The sequence below is a fragment of the Geotrypetes seraphini genome, chromosome 1 (genome assembly GCF_902459505.1).
Source record: "Geotrypetes seraphini chromosome 1, aGeoSer1.1, whole genome shotgun sequence".
Classification (NCBI taxonomy): Eukaryota; Metazoa; Chordata; class Amphibia; order Gymnophiona; family Dermophiidae; genus Geotrypetes; species Geotrypetes seraphini.
Window position 1 is genome coordinate 224590914 of NC_047084.1, and position 5984 is coordinate 224596897.

Genomic DNA, 5984 nt, shown 5'->3' on the forward strand with positions numbered 1-5984 from the left:
TTGAAAGCAAAAGGTAAATATAATGAATTAACTTCAAAAATGATAAGAAGAGATTTGTTTTCCAAACAAGCAATGTATTATGGAAGTTCTAATAAGGCGGGAAGATTATTGGCAAATTATCTTAAAGCAAAAAAAAGAAGAACTAATATAAATGGGATAAAAGATGATAATGGTATAATAACAAATCAAACAAATATAATTTTAAAACAATTTCTAAAATTTTATAAAGACCTGTATTCTTCCGAGCCTTATTTGGAGAGACAAAAAGATGGTAAAAATTTTTTAGATTCTATTATTGGACCTAAGATTCCTGATCATATAAAACCGAGTTTAGATGAACCTATATCATTAAAAGAATTAGAAACAGCATTGAGATCTCTTAGAGTTGGATCCACTCCAGGTGGTGATGGTTATACAGTAGAATTTTATAAAACATTTCAAAATGTCCTATCCCCATATTTACTAAATTTATATCAGACACAACTTATAAAAGGTGATATTAAAGGTACTATGGCTGAATCAATAATAATTGTTTTGCCTAAGCCAAATAAAGATCCTACTTTGGTTTCAAACTATAGGCCTATATCTTTAATAAATGTGGATAATAAACTTTTGGCGAAAATTTTGGCTTTGAGATTAGCCAAAGCTCTCACATATATTATAGTAACACATCAGACGGGTTTCATTGCTAAAAGACATTCCTCTAATAACTCTAGATTATTGTTTCATATGTTAAATTTATCAAAAAAAATGGATGAACCGGCTTTTACAGTTTCCTTGGATGCAGAAAAAGCGTTTGATAGGGTAGAATGGAATTTTATGTATCAGGCTTTAGAATGGTTTGGTATAGGTTCTGGATTTATACAAATGGTAAAAACTTTGTATAGCTTCCCGATTGCAAGATTAAATATTAATAATATGATATCTGATGGTTTTCAATTGCAGAGGGGAGTTAGACAGGGTTGTCCTTTATCTCCTTTGTTATTTGATGTTGTATTAGAACCCTTATTGTTAACAATACAGCAAGCAGGGGGGATACAGGGTATACCATATTCTGATATGGAATATAAAATTTCAGCTTATGCGGATGATATTTTACTCTATTTGAGGAATCCAGAGTCTACCTTATCTTCTCTATTGGAATTAATTGATATGTTTGGCAAATTTTCAGGTTATAAAATTAATTGGAATAAATCTGAAATTATACCTTTAAATGTTCATTGTGTAAAAGGACTATTTGACGCTTTTCCGTTCATATGGAAAGAAGAAAGATTTAAATATCTTGGCATTCAAGTTAAAAATACAATTGAAGATACCGTAAAAGAGAATGAAAAATTTGTATTAAAAAAAGTTACGGAGTTGTGTGAGCAATGGAACCCTTTACATATTTCTTGGTGGGGGAGAGTTCAAACTATTAAAATGATGATGTTGCCTGTGGTTTGTTACCAAATGAGTATGATACCTATTTATTTTCAGGGGTCCTTTTATAAAAAGCTTAATAGCATTTTAACAAAATTTATTTGGCTTGGTAAAACACCTAGAATAGCTTTAGTAACTTTGCAAAAATCAATTAAGGAGGGAGGGGTAAATTTTCCAAATTTTTATAGGTACCATCAAGCTTATATTCTACGTCAGGGTATGTATTGGATCCTCCCAGAACTTATAGATAATGCACCAGATTGGTTATATTTGGAATGGCGCCTTATGTTTCCCCTAAATTTAGTTCACCTTCCAAGTATAAACATGCCTAGAAGATACAGAGAAAATAAAATATTAATGGATACTTGGAAAACATTGAGGTTTATTAGTAAATTAACACCTATCCCAATAAACAAGTCAACTAATCAGTCTCTATGGATAAACTCCAAGATCAAAATTGGCGGAGCTCAAATCCTTTGGAAGAACTGGATTATTGCAGGCATTAGATCTCTAGATGATGTTATTTCAGAAGGTAAACTGCTGGAATTTTCACAATTGCAACATAGATTTGGTCTTAGTAAAACACAAAGTTTTAAATGGTTGCAATTGAAGCAGGCCATTCAGGTTGGGTTCCCTGAATGGAAAACATTGAATAATCAATATAGTTTAAAGTTCTTATGTTTTCAAGCAGACTTCCTAGGACATCAAGCCGCATTGTGGTATAAATTAATATCTGGATATTTGAATAAAAAACCAAAAAATGGTCTAAGAGATATTTGGAGCATTGAGATTAAGCATCAAATTAATGCATCTCAATGGCCACTAATTTGGTCTTGGAGAATGAGATGTACAGTGTCAGCATCTATGAGACAAACTTGGTTCTTTTTATTACATAGAGCTTTTTGGACCCCTACACGTTTACAAAAATTAGATAGCTCTAAGTCCAATAAATGCTGGCACTGTAATCTGGAACCAGGGACGTTAGATCACTTACTGTATCATTGTCCCTACATTAAAAGTTTTTGGAATGCAATTTGGCCACAAATTAATAAATTGATGGAAAATCATATAGCAATATCATATGATACAGTGTTATTTGGAATGATGATGAGAAAAAAAAGTCAAATTTCACCAGAAAATAACAAGCTTTTATTAATCATGACAGGGGTTGCCATTCAGCATATAACCAACAATTGGAAGAATTATAATAACCTAAATTATACATTTTGGTGGAATACAATATGTCATATATTCAAAATGGAAAGAGCAATAGCAATACAAAGAGGGACATATACTAAATTTATAAAAATATGGGGGCCATTGACAAAATATTGCAATGAATAAATAGTAGGATTTCTCTTCTTCTTTTCTTCTTTTCAATATCTTCTTTGTGACACACATGAAGGGGAGGGTAGTGAAAATAATATTTACATAATATGATATAATATGATATACAATATGTAATGTATGATTGGAAAGTACTAGAAGGGTGGGGGGAGGGAGAGGGGATAAAAATATATTTAAAAAATGATGTATTAGATATAAAAGTGATATTGAGTATTCATCAATTGTATTTTAATATTCTGTACACTTTATGTAAAATTTGAAAACGAATAAAAATTATAAATCGGAAAAAAAAAAAAGCAGGTCTGACATGCAAGCAAGCAGCTGATTCCTCCCAGCAGTGTGGCAGTCCTCCATGCTGTTTCCCAGCCGCTGGGAGAAGGAATGAGTCAATGGCGCATCCAGATTGCAAGCAGCCCTGCCTTTTGTCCTGGTCCTGCTAAACTGTCTGGCAATATTGAAGGCATACATCGTGGGGGGGCCTTCCCTTTTGCCAGATCACTATAGGCACTGCTGGTCTGTATCCCCCCCAAGTTACTTCCTGATTTTGAGGGGCGGGACCAAGATCGGCAGAGCTTATAGCAATTTGGCAAAAGGGAAGGCCCCCCCATGGCATCTGGCTTCATTATTGCCAGTTTACTAGAACTGGGACCAAAGGCAGGGCTGCTCACAATCCAGATGTGCATTCCTCCTAGCGGCCGGCAAACAGAATGGAGGGCCGCTGCCGGGAGGAATCAGCTGCCTGCCTCCATTTTGGACCTGACCCATGACTCCATTCCCCAGAGCCCCAGGTAGGTAGTGTTGGAAGAAGCAAATGACAAAAGGTGATGGGGAGAGATTTTGGATGGAGGTGGAGGGAGAGAGATGAGGTGTTAAGAGGAAAGAAGGGAGAGGATATGCTGGATGGACAAGACAGTAGATACTGCAGAAAAAGAAATGGAGGAAAACTGAAAGGAAAAGGTTAAAGTCAGAAATGGATGTAGAAAAGGAAGTGAAGACAGGAAGAAGAAGCAGATAGACTGCAGACCCTGGAAAGAAAATTAAGACAGAAGAAAGCGGAAACTGGGATAGACATGAATAAGATGGCCAAAGGCTCTAAATTTACACTGCTTTCTTTTTATATTCCAAAGTGTACAGTGCTGTTTCTCTTTCTGCATATCTTACCAATCTTGAAGTTTAAGTTTTAATTTTTGTCTACATTTATTTAAGTTTGTGGTTGTTTTTTCCTATGTAGGGGTCTTGTGATTATATTTAGTGACTTATGAGATAGCTGATGGGGAGGGAGGGTGAACATTCTTTATAGATTGGATCACCATGATAACCCAAATTTTTAACCTGAGATATATTCAAGACAACCTTTTTTCCCCTTTTGGAGGGAAAAAGGATACCTTGGTTTATATTTGAGTATATTTGGTAGCTGATCTTTCCCAAGGACAAGTTTCATAACCATTGATCTAGTTTAGCGCTTCTCAACCCTCTCCTTAAGGCACACCTAGCCTTGAATAGGTATGATATAATTTTGCAGATACTAGAAACCCATTGTATGCAAATCTTTTCATGCATATTCAGCTTGGTAATCCAGAAAACCCAACTGGCTAAGTGTGCATTAAGGAGAAAGTTGAGAAGCTAGTATAAGAAAAACATATTTCTAACAAGATATAACAACTCCCATGAGTGAGTCATTTGTTCCACTGGGTGACCAAAGGGTAAAAGGAGTACTCAGGAAGGATAATGTATTAGCAGCAAAACTAAACTATTTCTTTGCTTTGGTATTTACTGAGGCTGTTTGGGTTCATACCCATATCAGAAGCCACCTTTGATTGTGAAGATTGAGCGGAATAAAAGCATTATCACTATTATATACATTTCCCCTAGTGGAAATGTCATAAAACTGCCACTAAGGGTTGACCAATTCTGTTTTGAACCCTAGCCCCCATGGGGCAGGAGTATCCAGGGGTCACTCCAGCCCCCACCAGTAGCTACCAGAGAAGTCCCTGGTAGTGCTGGGGTAGGATGTTAAGGTGGAAGGGTTTTGGTGATCTTGCGGAAGCAATTGGAGAAGTTGATGCTGTTTTTCACCTTCTGACTTTATAGGCATTTGTGCATGCTTCTGCTTCTGGACAAGTAGAAAAGTCCCCTTGTAAATATTTTCAGATAGATGTGGTTTCCCAAGGGATATGCATGTCTATTTTGTAGGATCCACCCAAACCACACCCCCTAGAAAACTATGCTTTTTGAGGCAATACACCTGCAAATAGTGATTTTATAAAATCACTGTTCACACAGGTGTGATCTACACACAAATGTAATAGGTATAGATGTTTCTAAAATAAAGGCTCTTGGGTTTCTAATTAATTTACTTATATTCTTCTTTTTCACTTGCCAATAAGGAATATAGCAGTAATTAGGAAGCCACCAGTCATAACCACTAGTGATAAAACATGACTTCCAAATTGAGGAATCAAAAATAAAAGTAGGAAACTATCAATATTGAGGAACTCATACGTGGAGAAGAATTGCAGTATCTGTGTGTTCTCTACTGCTGTATGAATTAGACTTGATAAGTAAAATACAATTTTTCCTTTTTGGATTGTCATTTATATTTGTATCTATACAGTGTCCAGGAAAAACAGGACCCCCCAATATTTTTCCAAGTAACCCAAAAATGTCCTACTGCAGCAGAAGCTTCTGATTAGAGAGTGACACAGGGACAAAGTTTTCCCCATCCCCGCAAGTTTTGTCCCTTTCCTATTCCTATAGTAACATAGTAGATGATGGCAGATAAAGACCCGAATGGTCCATCTAGTCTGCCCAAGCTTATTCAATCTGATTTTTTATTCTTAGCTATTTCTGGGCAAGAATCCAAAGCTCTGCCCGGTACTGTTCTTAGGTTCCAACTACTGAAGTCTCCATCACAGCTCACTCCAGTCCATCTACACCCTCCCAGCCATTGAAGCCCTCTCCACCCATCCTCCACTAAAGCTATATACAGACACAGACCGTGCAAGTCTACCCAGTATTATGCACTATTTTGATCATTTTAGTGTCTCTAATTATTGGCTTTTAACTTTTTTTAGTTCTATTCAACTTTTATTGGGGGTTTTTTTTAACTACTCTAAACCACATAGAACTTTACGGCCTTGCAGTATATAAATTGATTATTACTGGCCTTCTTCAACATTTACTATTATTAGATCCTCTGTATTCATCCCACGTTTTTT